This window comes from Rhineura floridana, chromosome 2 (assembly GCF_030035675.1).
Source record: "Rhineura floridana isolate rRhiFlo1 chromosome 2, rRhiFlo1.hap2, whole genome shotgun sequence".
Taxonomy (NCBI): Eukaryota; Metazoa; Chordata; class Lepidosauria; order Squamata; family Rhineuridae; genus Rhineura; species Rhineura floridana.
Window position 1 is genome coordinate 82,960,370 of NC_084481.1, and position 17,615 is coordinate 82,977,984.

Genomic DNA, 17,615 nt, shown 5'->3' on the forward strand with positions numbered 1-17,615 from the left:
TGGTCCAGCACTCCTTCAGAGCTAATGCCTCATTTGAAATCCTACCTAAAGTGGAATGGTGGAATATAAATGTAGCCCTGGTTCCTCATGTTTCTTTCCAGCTTGACACTCCTTGTTGTATCTGAAACTGCTGTAATGCAAGCTACGCTCCTCACTCCAGCCATAGCATGCAATTGGTAGTGTGGGCGGGTGAGTTGAATTAACACTTGAAGATAGAGACCGCAGTTGTGAATAGGACCGAGTAGTCAAAGGGTACGTGGTCCCTGTTAAATGATCTTGAATATGTGTCCTATAAGAAGCGCATGGAATGTGGAAGGAATGGAACAAGAGAGGATGTGCTCTGTTGTACTTGACTTACAGCCATGTCTTGCTCCTTTTGTTTATTATTCACTTCTCAAATGAGATATAGAGTTGTCTTGTAAATTGTATGTCCAGATGGAGCTGCCCAGCCTATTGTCTCTCTATTAAATTTATTTTGCTTGATTTGTCAGAAAAATGTTTTTAACATTATCGTTCACTGGCATCCATATTAATTGGAATTATTTACCTTTTGAATTCTCTTGTCTATAGTTCCAGGGCAGAAAAGGTTGCTTTTTAAGGGCAATTCAGATACATTTAATAGCATTTATTTTTGTTATTGTTTAAAAGTCAAAAGACAAGAGCTTCTACTCCTTCTCTCTCAATTTGGTTAATTATTCCTTAACGGAAGCCCTTGAGTGGCTACCTCCATTGTGTAACATTGAAGAGACCTCATGCATGTGTCCTTTTGGCTAAGCAAGGATATTCTTCTTTATTATTATTCTAGTGGCAGATGAGCTTTTTTTCAGGAGTTTTGAGATAGTAGCACTTGGAACACCAAGAAGCCATTTTAAACATCCTGGGCCCCCCCAGCTGCTCTTTTACTGATGATAGGAAGAACAGAGGCAGAAACTGATTTAATTTTGGTTTGGATGAGTGAACCCTATTTTTTGTGGTCCATGGGATGGGCCACAAACAGTAGGTGCTGCTGGGCCTGTGTTTGGCAACATATGTCAAAGAAGGCTTTCTCTTGTGGTTGCTATAGGTGGTGGGTTGCCACTGGTGCAGTATTGCCACAGGGAGAGATGTCCTATTTTGAGGATTGCTCAGGCTCCCCTGCCCACATGCATTTTAATGGAGGATATGCCTAGTTAGTTTGTACTCCTCTGGTAAGAGGAAAGGTTTCAGAATTCGAGGGTTTGATGTGCAGGTGAGAGATGGATGCACTGTGTTTTTGAATATGTTTGTTATCTCTGTTTCTCTCCCCTTTGGAGTTTATTTGGAGTTTATTTGGACTGTTTATTACTTGCTGCTCTCTTTATTCTCATCTGCAATTGTGCATTGCCTTATTTATTTAGTTAAAGAGGATTTTGTAATTGATTTTAATTGTTGAATGTAGGGTTGGGTATGGTAGTCACTTACTGGTTGATTGGTCAATTGTTCAATGAAGCAGCAATATGAAACACATTAGGGATTAGGCTCCACTGAACACAGTGGGACTTCTGAGGAAACATACGTAGGATTGCACTGTTAAAACCACCACCACCAGACTTTTAGTTGTTGAATAATTACTGTTTGTTTTTTATTTACATTTTTAAAAAATGTTGTTGTTGAAGGGTAAACTAGATGCTTCAGGGGAAAAAGCAAAAGTTGATATTCGGAGAATTGTTCACACTTAAAGAAATTTTACCTAACATAGTTGAAAATAATAGTTCATTACATTAAAATGTTAATTTCATTGTTCTGTGAAAATGGTTAATGTAGTTTTGTAATTGGCATATGTATTTTATTTATTTTTATTTAACAATTTGTATGCCACTTAAATGTAAATAAAACTTTAAGTGTTTTGGTTTTCCTTTAAAGTGATATTTCTTTTGCCTTTGAAGGGATACAGTTGGATGAAACAGGCATGGTTTTTAACAAAACACTGCTTTACTTTTGCTTTAACAGGTAATTTTAGAAAACCAGCTCTAGGAATGTTTGCAATGTCAGTATTTATGAAATGCAGTGGACTAAAGGGAATAGAAACAAAAGCTGACCTGTAACCTTTTTAGTTGGACATGGGAGAAATGTTGAAAAGTTTGTAATGTACTTTATATGTTTTTGAAAATAATAAACTCATCAACAATTAAAATGGAGCACACACACATATATTCTTCCTGGTGTGACTAAACGTTTTAGGTTCTTCTCATGTGCTGATTTTCCTAGCCATTTGATCTGTTTTCAATTGTATGGATTTTCTGGGTGGTGTTAGCCCATCATAAGCAAGAGTCTCCTTCATCCCCTTGTTCTGTTGCACTTTCTGCATGTCTAATGATCGGAAGGGCACTCCTGAACTACTACTTCCTCTCCAACGCCCACCTGTCCTGCTTGCAGTTAGTTATAGGCTGAATGTTCATCTTAGTCCTCTTGCAATCTTGGAATAGCACTTTTGAGAATCAGCCCAGATTTAGAGTTACTTATCCAATACAGTGATTTGGCTTTCTCTGTGTTTACATCTGCCCTGCCTGCAGTGTTGGTTTAGATTACAGTTGAAAATGAGTTTTCAGATTATAACTGTTTCTGTATCAGAGCAAGCTGGTTTAAGCAGCAAATACATTCTTGGTCAGAGCCGCCCCTAAACACCGGGAAGCGGGGCAGTTGCCCCAGACCCCGCACTTTGCCCCCCCCCCCTGCGCTTGGCGATCTGAGAAGCTGGGCTGTGGCGGGGTTTTTCCTCTCTCTTCAGCCATGCAGCAGCCGTCTCGCCAGCTGCTTCCCGAGCTGATTTTAGGCAGGAGGTTTGAATCCCCTGCCTGCTCCTCGGCTGCGTGCCTGAGTCAGTGGCTTCCCTGTGCTGCCGCCGCTCATCAACTGTGAAAATCTAGATTTTGACAAGTTGATTAATGATTTTGCAGAAGTGAAAGCAAGGAAAATAAATTTTTGAGAATAAATATATAGTTTCTTATATTTGTATTATTTTAATTTTAATCCGAAAGTAATTGCCCATCAACAAAGCAGCCAGGCCCAGACATTTACAGAAATGATTAAATTCTGTCATCCTTGATATTTAAAACAATGGTTCTGCACAAAGTGTTTTCAGTTGTTTAGTTAGGAAGATAAAGAAGGGAAAATATGCCTAGAAATAGACTGCCATATCTAGCAGATATCAACAAAGGGAAGACAGATGTCGAGAGACCAGTGAAGAAATGGATATGTATGGAACAGGTTGACTAGAGGCCTATTCCCTGAAGTGAAGGTAATCATATTTGTATTTAATAGGTTGTTAGCCTCACATGTAAATATTATAATTACATATATTTGTAAATAAAATCTCTCTCTCTCTCTCTCTCTCTCTCTCTCTCTCTCTCTCTCTCTCAATATATATATATATATAGAGAGAGAAAGAATGTGGGGGGCCCCCAACTATGCTTTTGCCCCGGGCCCCACACATGCTAAGGGTGGGTCTGTTCTTGGTGATGGTAGTTCTGACTTTTTCCAAATACAGTTGAATGCAAACTGCCTTTTTTAAAGCATCAAAGGGAAATCATTTTTTAAAATGTTTGGACACAATTGGGTACACACTGTATACTGTGATTCTGTCTGTAGCATACAATAGACTCTAAACGGCTGAATGCAGAATTTTGGAGTGGCTCTGACGCTGCATCAGTCCTGTTGGTCTTTGGTCTTAAGTTCCTTCCCTATTTAAACCTGCATGAGAATGGCATATTTCCAATTGTTACAGAAAACCTTCTATTGTTATGTAGTCATGTTGAAATCCTTCTGATTTCCTGCTTTTCAAGTGTATAAATTTTCAGTTGATACACAGAAGATTAATGAGCAACAACTGTGAAATGCCTGAGTGAAACTTGCTTTTTCTCTCATCTTGCATTAGAAGACTGTTTTATAAAAATGTGTTTACTCTGACTTCTTTAATCTTCACAGTGTGGTTGTAAAGAAGTGGGTACTTGTAAAGCAGTATGTCTGTGTTCATAAATGTGATATTTGAAAAGTAACATCAGTACGGATATGACTTACCTTTTCAGATTGGGTGGTCTGGGGAATTGTTTTTCTTTTTTCTTTTAAACTCTCATAAACATGACCCTCTACCAAGAAGAAGAATATCTCTACAATCTATTTTAATGAATTAGCCATATCTTCTGGATCTACATGGTGTGCAAAATCATGTACAGTAGCCTTCCCCAACCAGGTGCTCTCCAGTTGCTGTAGATCTCCAACTTCTGTGAGTCCCAGTCAGTATGGCCAATTATGACAACTCAAAATCCTCTTATTATTCATCAGCTATGACTGTTGAATCCTGCACGCTGATAATGTGGTTGAGTCTCCAAATATAAAGATTTGCAGCACTGAAAAGCTACCTCAGACTAACCGTATCCTTTCTTAATTTGTGACTTAAGGAACATGGGAAGCTGCCTTTATACCATTGGTCCAACTAGGTTAATATTGTCAGTACTGACTGGCAGTTACTCTCCAGGGCTTCAGATACGGGTCTTTCCTAGGCCTGCCTAGAGATGTCAGGGATTGAACCTGGGATCTTCTGCTTGCAAAGCTATGGCCCTTCCCTGTTTGTCCAGTGTCATTGCCCATTAGCCTTGTATTGTCTGCTCTGGCCCGGTTCACACATCACATTAAACCATGGTTTAAGACAAAGTATGGTGTAATGACTTCCAATCGTCATGGTACCCATGCCATTGGATCAAAGCCATTTTCTGTCAAGATTGTGTGTTGATCATGGTGCACCGATCTCCCCACATAAAACAAATTCACACACAGGTGTCTTCCATAACAAAAGTCCCATGGCGATTGGCAAATGGCGACGGGGGCAGGACTGTGAAATCCAGAAGCCCCTAGTCATGGTCTGGTACATTGGCGGTGGATACAGATTCAGATGGATCCATTGTTAAAGACTATATTTTGGAAGACAATCTTACTCGGTCATGAGTGATCGCCAAGAAGAATGTGAACATGCAGCACACTGGGGAATACTGCTCAAAATTTCCACGGCACATCTCACCTACTCTTGCTGCTGCGACACTGCAGTCAAAACAAGCCAGAATCCATCTCTGTCCAAATCTCAATTTAAGTTTTGTTCTTGGCTTATCGCTCATGGTTGGTTTGGGGGAAACAAACCATGATCCTGCTTATTCACATTAAACCATATTTGGTTTAAAACAATGGTTTAATATGATGTGCAAGCCAGTGACTGCAAGCAGTTCTACAGGGTCTTAGGCAAAGGTTCCTCACTATACTTGATACTTTCTTTTTTGTCTGGAAGTGCCAGGGATTGGACTTGGAACCTTCTGAATGAAAAATATGTGCTTTACACTGAACTGTGGTCTCTTCGATGTAAGAGGAGGGAGCTTAATCCTTGAATGCTGGGAGTAATGAAACTCCTGACCTCAATATGCCATACATCCTTTTTTCTTTTGAAATGTTCTTATAAAATACGGTAAGCATTTGTTTACTGTATTAAAACACACACCCTACAATTCTACCTGTAAGCAACTGTTCACTTTCAAGTTTTTAACAACTTTGATGCAAGTAAACTATTTAAAAGGACAATGCTAATAAAAAAACATAATGTCTGTGGCCACACAGGATGAAGATATGTTGTATGTATATGTAGATGTTACAGGTGACAAAACTATACGTATGCCTTCAGATGACCTCTATCTGAGGACAATGAGCGTTCATAGAACCGGGGTTCAGTTGACTGTTTAAAATCCCATTGGATTGACTGGTAGATAGATCCTAAACAAATGTCCCATTGTGCTTTAGATTGCAGATTTAAATATTTAAAAATACTTAGTGTTTATTTGTCTTTATAGGTTTTCTTTCTTGTAAACAACCTCTTCTGTGAAGCCTTTGGTGTAACCTCATACTTCTCTTCTCCAGGTGAATAAATAGTATTATTGCTTAGGAATGAAAGGCTAAATTCTTCTTTTGCATTGCAAACCATCTGTCCCAGAAGGGTTATATTTAAGCCATGTGTATAGGCATCTTGGGGTGAAAGGAAAACAGTCTTGGAGAGAACAAATCTCTTGGTATTGTGGGGTGTGTATGGAAAGGGACTGTGGCAACTAACATCAGTCAATCCATGGGAAATCTTCTCAATCCTGTTTACATTTTCCATGGTGCTGCCATGCTATTGAACAGGGTGAATCAGAAAGACTTGAAGTTGCTGGCCAACTTTCTTAAATGTACCCCAGCACCTACTGGCATTGGTCCACAGGAATTTTTCGGGGTGGGTGGGTTACTAAAACACTGAAAGGGGGGAGTAGTCCAGTTTCTCACAAACAAATGAGAAGAATAGTGCCTGTCTGTTTTTTGCTTATATCTTGGATTCTACAAGCGCTAGAAACTTTTTTGAAAAATGAAAGCTGAGGATTTGGATATTATGGTTTATCTGCAAGGGGAGATAGCCCTCCCTTGTGGATTTCTATACCTACGGAGACACAGTGAGCAAGTGAGGTGTAGCTCCGTGGGCACCTTTGCAAATAATCCCTAAAGCTACTAGCTTGTAAAAAAAATTGCCAACCTGCTATGAGGCCATGGAGGAGAGGGCTTTCCTTTCTCTGCAGGTAGCATGGAAACTAAGTGGGCTGGTGAAGGACCAGAGTGATCAATCCTTCATCATGTCAGCCTGTTTCCTTGCCTACATGGAGTTCCATGCATTTTCCTGTACAAAATCAGGCCAATTGTTAAATAGAAAGCTCTTTAAAGGTTAGAGTGTAAGTCTTGGATATGGAAGTCCTGTGTTCAGACATGTAGTCAGCCACAAAGCTTGCCGAATGGTCTTGGTTGACTTGCATATCTTTCAGCCCAACCAACTTCAGATAAGCTGTGAATGTTTTTTTAAAAAAGAAAAAAGGTGAGACTCATGTATACCTCATCAACTCCTTGGGAGAAGGGGGAGAGGAATGCAAATGAGGCACATAAAATAAATGGAGAGTGTTTCAACATGAAAGCTGTGCCATAAATTCTATATGGCCTGATAGCTTTGCAAATGAAGGTGCTTGGTGCATTTTCAGAGGTGCTCCCCTGTTTACCCTGCATGTTCTAAAACTGAGCATTAGCATTACATTGTACTTCTGTACCTATATATTGATGCACAGTAGGGTGTACAAGTGGGACCTGAAAGAAAACTTTTAAATGTATTTAAGTTTCTCACATTTGTAGTACATGAGATATAAGGCAAAACTTACAGGCACTATTCTTCTCATTTGTTTGGACCAATTTGCCTACTTTTTCCTTTCAGTGTTTTATTTTCCCTCCTGCCTGGAAAAATTCCTGCAGGCCCCTAGGCCCCCTCCCCCAGCAACTTTTTCCATGTGCCCTTTTTAACCGATAAAAAACATCCTTCCCCCGCTTTAAAGGATTTTGTTTTTGTATGGAGATACGTGTTCACCCAAACATGTTGATACCTCCCCTCTTTTCTCTCTCTCCTCCTCAGTGGCCCTGTTTTGGCTTCAATCCTATCAGCACTCAGCCACCTGAGTTTGCTATTAGATGGAGTGGTAATTGAAAGGGGATGACAGAATTACCATTTCTGACCATTGAGGAGCAGGAATGGGTTACTTAATTACCATGTTTCCTATAAACGTGGCACTGTACACATTTTGTGTGTGTGTGTGTGTTTATGTCTGCATTTGTCCATATATTCTTATTGGCCCTTCCCTGCCTGTCTTGGCTGTAATTAAACTCTGAATTACTGAATGAAATTCCCTCTTTTACGGTGAGGAAAGTCCACTTGGAAAAGAGTTTAGGGTAAGAACCCAGCAAGGGAAAGAATGGGGCCATGTCTGTTATATTGTATATTGCCTTTGTATTTTGTTCAGCTTCCTTCAGGAATTTGCTGCAAGGGGCCAGGCATACACCCCTCTGGAGTATGCTTTGTTACCTTCAAAGGAGCAACACGTGCTTCTCTTCTTGTCTCCCTCCCTAAAGGATGGGTTGCTCCTGAGAGCTGAAAATATACTTTTGTTTTGCTGTGCCTTTTAGTTTAGTTGTGCATGCAGCTTGATGAAGATGCTTCTGATAAGGAGGTAAATGTTAAACAAATGCCTTCAGTCTTGCAGTTCAGAAGAATATTTTGAAAACCTTACTGCAGTGTGTTCAGTTCCATCAGATCTGGAGTGATGGCAAAAGTAACACAATTGTTTGTAAGTGATGGCAATAGTATGATTTTAAAGATTGACTAATTTCTTCTGAACTTCTTGGGGTGTGCAGTACCAGGTCTCTATCACTTAGCTGCACAGGACATGGTCAAATACTTCTGCACCCCCACATTTCTTGCACACAGGCAACCCTCCCTCAATTCTTGCATGTGATTTTGGAGTTATATGGCTGCAATTAGATTTTTAATGGGGCCATGCTGGAGCCCACTCTGTGCTGCTAACACTTTGTTATCCTGTGTGAATATGGCAAGCATGGGCAATTGCTGTTTATAAACCTCTTATGTTTTTCAGCTTTTGATTTTTAATCTGGTTGTTGAGTGCACGTGTTGGATTATTAGGCACTAACTTGGGATATATGAATCAAATGGTCATGCTATATGATCCTCAGGGGTATAAGAACTCCATATTGAAAAAGATTAAAATTCCATAACAGGACTATCTGATATGAATTGAGCAAATACAGAATGCCTTCCCAATTTGCCTTACTTGGCATAGTATATGCTATAGCATCACTCTTTTGTAAAGTTCTGGTTTTGCTAGTGGGGTATGGGGGGGAACTATGCAAAACCATCTTATTTGGCCATCTCTCTGGCTTCTGAGATCTTGGGCGAGAACTTCAAGTTGTTTTGTACCCATGTGGGCTAGGAACTTGCTGCTCTTTTGGTCTGAAAACTGAGTTTTTCTGGCAGGTAAACGCTGTGTCCATTACTACTGCTACTTTTTCTTTTCTTTACACTCCATGGGCTTGTGGCATGTGCAGTCTTGATCATATCTGTACTTGAATGGTCTTGCTCTGTGGTTATAAGTTTGGTAGTGAACAGGGCTGTGGAGTCAATATGTCAAACCTTTGACTCTGACTCCTCTATTTTTCTACTGTCTGACTCCGACTCCTTCATAAATGGCAAATGTATATTAATTTTTCTACTGTCTGACTCCGACACTGACTCCTTCATAAATGGCAAATGTATTATTAATATTAATATTAAAATATTAATTTTATTTTGAAGTGGGAGTCAATGCATTTGTACCGACTCCGACTCCACCCAAAATTGCTTCCGACTCCACAGCCCTGGTAGTGAAGTGACACAAATGGGTTACTTATCTACATCTGGAAGTCTGTGGACTTAGGAGAACCTGGATATTGGATAGCCATCGCAAAAAGCAAGAATTCCCTTAATTCAACGTATAATATGACTGGTTTTCAGGTGTATGGTGACCTTGAATTTTCTCATGAACTATTGCACTCCATTAGAACAGTTCTGCTACTGTAAGATAAGGTATAAGGAACAGCTGGAAGAGAGACGTTCTATGTTCCTTGCACTTAGATGTAACTGTAGGATTTTTTGCAGAAGCCTTAATCCCAGCAACAGGAATTACTTAAGGTTTCAATTACTGTCTCTTTACTAGTGCTCCTGCATTCAGTCAGATGCCTGCTTATGTACATGCGTTCATGTGCTTAAACTGTGACTAGCCAGATGCTCTTTTTTTAAACTTCCCCACAGATGCTTAATATGCCCTGATCAATGAAAGGCACTCGTCTCTCTTCTGCCTCTGTCTTCTCACATCTCAGCTTAATGCAGAAGGTCAAGAAGGGTAAAAATAGACACAGTCAGATTGGAAAGTGAAACCTGAGTATAGATTTATTAAAGCAAAGCAATATGTGCCACAGGGAATGACCCCGTTTCTCATATCGTTTTTTTTTGGGGGGGGGCTTTTCTGCTCAGTTGCTTTGTTCTACAAATGAATGCATATTTTATTGCCAACAACCCACAAGCCTGTTCTTGAGGCAGGGATGGGCAACCTGCTGTACATAGCCTAATTTCATATGGGGGAAATGGAGGGAGAGATGGTCACAGAAAGCGTGCGTGAGAAGGGGATTTGCGGGGGGGGGGGTAGGGTGGCCAGGTGAAAAAGGATGAGGCTCCTGCACTTTAATAATTGTGTCTAAGAAGAAATTTCTGCAGATGACAATTTCCTCTAATACACAACTATTAAAGTGAACTAAAAAAAAAAAGAGCCCTGTCTTTTTTACCTGGTCACCCTAAAAGAGAGGATGTGTCCACTTTTGACTCTGGCCCTGTCCACCGCTGATATGTGCTCCCCCAGCAGATTATCCCTGAGAGAATGTGGCCCTTGACAGGAAAAAGGTTGCCCAGCCCTGTCTTAAATCTCTTCACTTTTCTTGCACAAGCTTATAATATATTGTAATATTTTGTACCTGATGGAACATGTTGTTCTTTCCTCAGTACATTCAACGATGCTGCAAGTGCCATTGGCCCTGCTTGGTTGTTGCTCGTGATGCAATTAATGACAAATGGCACAACTCCAGTACCCCAATACCTGTGCTATATTGTGAGCCCTAACAAAGTGTGGGTGTGCATGTATTGGGGGGGAGTAGCTGCACAGTTATTCCCCTCTGTATTGTGCAGATAGTGCAGTATCTTAAGCTATGCACTGGAGGGGCTCTGAGCCTTCTCTGCAGGATCAGGCTGAAAGTGCCTAAATGAAGGGTGAGGCAAAGTGTGTAGGTCCGAGAAGCAGCAAGTTGAGGTCTGTTCCCAGAAAGTAGTCTAGATAGATGAGACAGGCATAGAAAGAGCCAGGAAGGAAGACTGCTAGGCCTGGGGAACTGGGAGAAGGCTTGGGAGTTGAGGAAAAGTAGCAGGAACAGAGTCTTTGAGCTGAACGTGGAGCAGTTGCTTACAGGAGGGGAGAGTTATATAAGGGTGGAAAAGAGGGAGCGGTGTGGAGCAAGGCAAAAAACCCTTAACATTGTTTGGGTCCAGTGTTTTATCTTTGCTTGCAGGGGTGCAGTGGCTGGAGGAGCAGAGCCCCACCTCAGTTCCCAGAAGGGCTGTACTTAGAATCCATTTAACCTGACACAGTGTTGCCAGTGACATAGAGAGAGAGTTGACAGAGTACTGTCCAAAGAGAAAAAGTCAAGCTGTGGCACGCACACACACACGTGCGCGCACACACAGAAATAATGACCAGGAGTTTGTAAATGGACAACTAAGGAAGTTCCAGGCTGTGCGAAGGATTGAACTGCAACTGCATGCCTGAAAAAAACATGGAATAGTTTTGGGGTGGTCTCCCTTCTCATGCGCCTCTTTTTTTTCTGCACTACTCCTTTTGCTGATTCCACCACAGTGGTGCACAGCAACTGTGCCTCTAGGTTTAAGTATGCTAGCCACTGGAGGCTAAAAGGAGGATATAGATTCAGAGCTGCATGTTAAACAAAGGGCAATACTGATCTGGCTGCAAGTGTGGCCCTGCTACTGCTGCTGCTGACATTGGGAGAGGTATCTCCTTTAGACTGAATGAGAACCAATAAACTGAAACTCAGTAAGATGGAGCTGTTGTTAGTGAGCAGCTTGCTGTGTTGGGGAACTGGCTGGTGTACGTTTTGACAGGGTTTCACTCCCCCTGAAGATCTAGGTGCATAACTTGGGGGGTGCTATTAGGTCCAACCCTATCTTTGGAGGCCTAAGTGGCCTTGGTGGCCCAGAATACCTTTCACTAGCTGAAACTGGTGGTCTCTTGGACAGGGATTGCTTGGCTATAGTTTTTTTTAAAAAAGGTAATTTTAGAAAACCAGCTCTAGGAATGTTTGCAATGTCAGTATTTATGAAATGCAGTGGACTAAAGGGAATAGAAACAAAAGTTGACCAGTAACCTTTTTAGTTGGACATAGTTGTTGGCTATAGTTATTTACATTTAGGTCACATACTTTTTGGATGACATGATTGAAATTATGATAATAATAAATGAAATTATTATTATTGTTAGCTTCCTGTGGAGCATCTCCAAGTGTTGTACACAGAGCTGCCCTTGGAACAGTTCAGAAACTGCAGTTAGTTAGATATATGGTAGCTAGTCTACTTACAACTGGAACCTGGTGTATGAAACACAAATCACCAGTACTTGTCTCAACAACTGCACCGGCTCTTGATCCGCTACTGAGCCCGATTAAAAATGATGTGAGAAAACATTTAGAACCCTAAATTATTTGGGACCAAATTTCCTTAAGAACCTGTTTTTTCCTATGTGAATCTACCCAGCTATTGAGATCTGCCTTAGAAGCCCTACTTCATAGATGTTGGGTGGATGGGAACCTGTGAGAAGGCCTTTTCAATAGCGGCATCCCAACTCACTACCAGGGAAGCTTGCCTGGTGCTGAGTCTGATGTTCTTCTACTCTAGGCAAAGCCTTTTAGAAAAAAATTACTTAGGCTTTTCAGCTGTCATGCTAGTAACTGATTTAGCCTGATTGTTACACCTGCTCCCTTTTTAATTTAAATATTTTTATTATTGTTAAATCTGTTAGCTGCTTTTAAAAGTGCTTATGTGATGAACTTAAAAAAATAAGAGTGCAACCTGTGTGTAACTTATCCTATATTGTAATATTTTGTACCTGATGGAACATGTTGTCGTTTTTTCCTCAGTACATTCAACAACTGTTAGGTTGCTGTGGTGAATGTGACTCTGCAAGTGACATTGGCACAGCTTCTACTGTGCCAGCTGTATATACCATTCTGCTTCTCCCTCTTGTCGCCTCTGTTGAAGGACAGGAAGAAGCCCACAAATTCTTGATGGGGCAGGTGCATTTTGCAATTTGAATGCTTACTTGAGGAGGTGGTCAGAGTGCTGCCTTTCTGAATAAAGAAGAGACTGTTAAATCACAACTGAGCTTTAAAAGGAGGCTCTGCTGTTAGTTCTGCCACTATGCAAAGTTTGTGGGGTGGTGCTACTTGAAGGTATTTTCTTTTGTGTCCCCCATCATATGAACTACCTTTCCCTCCAAGGAGCATTGGGCCTCATCACTGTATACAATTTGACGTTGGGTCAGGATGTATCTTTTCCCACATGCATATGCATAATCCACACTTCATCCAGAGATCTCAAGGCAGGACTATATACTCTTTTTTTTTTAAAGGCAAAATTAAAATGCATAAAAGCCAAACGCAAATATTCAGTTATAAGTTATAGGCAGCAGCTACAAAAAAAATGAAGAACCAGTATCTACAAATGCAGGAGCAGATCAACCTACATGATAGGTCACCAGCATTTTTGAACCCATGGGTTCATCTTGATTTTTGAGCTGAGTTCTGTGTGTGCCACTCTCTGGGCATGTCTCATTCCCACCCTGAGAGAGAGAGTGAGCATGCTTGCATTCCCTTACACACTCGCAGGTTTCCCAAGGGATCTGGGTAAAACATCCAGCACAATTAATTTGAGCCTTGAAAAGCTCATAGAGCTGAAAGAGGAAGTGGAAAAGAATGTCATTCTTCCAAGTTTCTCATTCTGCTCTATATACTTTGTACCACCCTCACTTACCTTATGACCAAGGGTGAAAAGCGTGTGTGTCTCAGATGCTTTGTGGACGCCAGGGAAAGACCTCCAGGCCATTTGTGCACGAGTGCCGTAGTGGTGGTGATAAGGTTCTAAATGTCTATTAGTGGATCCAGTCAAGGCCCATGCATACACTGTCAAACTGTGGCCTATGTATCAAACTTCATTAGAGGTTCATCACCCTGGTTCTGTTTGCTCAGCAAGGAGGAAAAACACAATCTAATACTAAAAACCAAACTCCAAATTATAACTGAAATAAATACACTGGTTTATTAAAGGTGTGAAGTTCATAAGAATTAAATTGTATTATGTTTTTTCATTACAAAATCATCTTGTAAAATAACTGAAAACTACATTGGTAATGTTTGCATTAACTTAATGATATTAATGATATAATGGGATCTATAGAAAACAAGGATAATACTTTGACATTAAAGCAACTTAAAGTAACTTGGAGAATATCTTCAAGTGATGTGATATATATATTTGCATAAGCTAATTAATTAAAACAATAGAATTATGAACTAACAGGAGGAAAATATGATTTATTCTAACTCCCTCCAGCCCACTACTTGTATAATATTACTCTGTTTCCTAGAATATTAGATTAAAGAAAGTTATGAGTGGGTAGGCCTGAAGGCTTCAGCTTGGCAAAGCATGTGAAAGCAGGGCAGAGCAGAGCAGAACAGAAAAGAAGAAAAAGTAATCCAAAGCCGATTCCCCAGCCCCAAGAAAAAGCTGTTTTTTCAAAAAAAGTATGAATACATCCCTTTATATCACCCAGCAAACTTGGGTCAGGAGGCTGGAATTATCCAATAATTGAACATGAATTTCAATAATTGTGGGTGGCACCCCACAATATGTAGACCACGAATTATAATAATCTGTCTGGAAGGAGAATAAAATGAGTACCTGAGACCCTTGCACCAGTGATTTTCCAAGCAGTGTCCTTTGGCATAGTGTCAGCTCAACACACATTTGTATTATTCTTTCACTTTGTCATTGTTTTGGCTAAACAGCAGCCTTGTACCAACTTCTTATCAAGAAGCTGTTCTCTGGCAGCAGAAAGTGCAATGTTCACAAAATTGCAAGCAACCTTCAGCCAAAAATGACACACACAGCATGAAATTGTCTTTCATCTTAATTCATCATGGCTTCATTCTGGCTGCTCTATTCTGTGCATCCCCTTCTAACCTGACTGCCGTATGTAAATGTATATGGTCCAGCAATGGTCTGATTATTTATTTATTTTATTTATTTATTACATTTATACCCCACCTTTCTTTCACGCTAGAAACCCAAGGTGGCTTACATATGGTTCCCAGGCAGTCTCCCATCCAGGCACTGACCAGACCTGACCCTGCTTAGCTTCAACAAGGTGCTGGCCTCATGTGCCTTCAGACCATAGCAATTAGCAATTGGCAGCCCCGACATACACATTTACAAAGTTTTATCTCCTGCCTTTTGGCCTGAACCAGACCTTTCAGCTGATTTACAAGATTCAAACAACCAAGATTTAATCTAAAATATAACTTGTAAAATTATTAGACAATATTAAAACTGGCAATTCAGATAGCAATAAAACCCGAGGATCACTGCAGTAAGACAATCAAGAAGTCAGGCAGCACTCTCAAATATATTGCAACTGTTCCAGATGCCTTATTAAAAACATACCTGTTTCCCTCCCCATGTCCTTCATCTGCACCAGCCTTCCGCAACCAGACACCCCTCCAGATGTTTTGTAATACAGTTCCCATAATCCCTAACCACTGGCCACATGCTATCTGAGGATGATAGGGGTTATAGTCCAAAATATCTGGAGGGTGCCAGGTTGGGAATCAACTTTTTTAAAAAAAATATTTTAATTAACATTTTATATAGCTTACAGAAATACAAACAACAGACAGGAAGCATGGAAAGAGACAGTCATAGAAGAATTGGACATTTGGAAATTGGCAAACAAAAGATTAATCATTGTCCCAAAGTGGACCTACATAAATGCCATGTGTGCTGGGAGGATGGCTCTGTAGATCATGGGCATTCATAAATTAAATGAAGGGAAACCATACAAGTTCAAATTGGTCTGTCTTGGCTTGACCTTGTGCTTTTCTGATCTACGCCGTTAGCTTCTCGGCCAATACCACTGCCCATACTCAACCATACAATGAGTCTAAGGAGAGTTCATCCAGTGTATGCCATTTATGAGCGATTTTGAGGTGTGCTGCCACCAGTAGTAACAAAATTAATTCTTTACACAAAACATCTTGGTTAGAACCTTCAAACACATTTAACAATGCTTGCTCTGGGAGTGACATAGTAATGGATTTCAGCAAATACAGCCATGCAAAAGTTTTGTATTAAAGAATGTATTAAAGGGTAAAACTGCCACATATGTAAATAAGTTCCAAGATGACCACATAACCTCCAGCAATCTGGACTTTTGTAGAGCATGTAATCCTGGATAATTTGATCGGAGTCATGTACCATCTGTGGATAACCTTAAGAGAGTTTTCTCTTATTTGGGCTGATAAAGAGCAAAAGGGTCTTTTTAACCACAGAGCTGTCTGGTCTTCTTTTAATGAGTTAGTAGCAATATTTGATTTTTTAAAAAATTGAACAATGAATAAAAGAGCTGAATTGCAAATCAGGTAAGGAGAGGTTATGCTCATAATAAGTATTTGAGGCTTTTCACTCTGCACTGTTAGGTGGAAGATTTTTAAAAAATCCCAGGACCTTAAAGATCAAGCTCCTGTCGTAATAACAAGATAAAGACCTGAAGTATGTAGGTTTTATACCAGTGGTTCCCAAACCTTTTTCCCCATGGACTGCTTGAAAATTGCTGAGGGTCTTGGTGAACCACTTAATTATTTCTTTCTGCCTGTGTTAGCAGTTGTAATTCCATAGAATTCAAACTGTAGTACAATAAAGTATATATAAGAAATAAAAGAATCTAAAATATTTAAAAATCACTATTAATATTTAATGTGATGGATGCATCATTTCCCATCTCCAACTGACATTCTGTGGACCACCTGAATAATGCTCATGGACCACAGATTGGGAACCCCTATTTTATACTATAGTGAGGAACAGATAGATCAAACTGCACTTTGGCCAGAATTCATTCTTCTGTTACTGCACAAAAGCAGTTCCAGTTCTGCAGGTTTTTTTTTTAAAGTTATTGCTGTAGCAGCAGCCAATTTGCCACAGGGAGTGAAAAAATGAGACATAAAGCATCTGACTATTTATTTAATTTATATCCTGCCCTTCCTCCTAGGAGGAGTCCAGGGTGGCAAACAAAAACACTCTAAAACATCTTTAAAAAAAAGGCTTTAAAACATGATAAAACAACATCTGAAAAAGTAATTCCAATACAGACATAGACTGGGATAAGGTCTGTACTTAAAAGGTCTTCAGTAGGCGCTGAAAAGATAAACAGAGATGGTGCCTGTCTAATATTTAAGGAGAGGGAATTACAAAGACTTATTTGCGTTAAATGATTTTTACCTAATGAAAATAGATATGTGTTTTTGCATTGTTAGTATATATCTTGGGATTTTTTAATGTGGCTTTATGGATGGTTAATCTACAGTTGCTTATTTTTAGATCACCATATTTATGACTTAAATGCGTGTGGATATAGTTAACCTAGTGGTGGCCACATATACACAAATGATACAAAGAGGCATCCTGCTTTTAGTAAAGTATTCCCTGATCTTCAAATATGAAGCAGCTTAGTGCATGAAAGCCAAAGAAGAAAGTTTGCGAGAGCTACAAAAAGAATTGTAATGTTCTCAATGAGCTTGATGGATCAATTGTCTGACTCTACATAAAGCAGCTTTCTGTATGGTGTTAAGGGGTACTCTGCCTCCAACATATCCACTGATTATTTTTGGGCAGGGGATGGTGTGGGAGAGGAGGAAACATCTTGCCTTTGGGATTGAATTGGTTGGTTGGCTTTAGGCAAGGGTGATGCCCTCCAGATGTGTTGGGATGAAGAGAGTTGTAATCCAACAGCACCTGGTTTTGGCTTTTAAAATGTCCTTGTCACTGCAGATACGCATTCCCT

At 40.1% G+C, this 17,615-nt stretch overlaps 1 protein-coding gene across 8 annotated transcripts in view; it reads left to right on the forward strand.

Annotated features, from left to right (window-relative positions):
- The window catches only part of CLASP1 (cytoplasmic linker associated protein 1), a 311,886-nt gene that overhangs the window by 58,437 nt on the left and 235,834 nt on the right, over positions 1-17,615 (forward strand). The window lies entirely within an intron of this gene.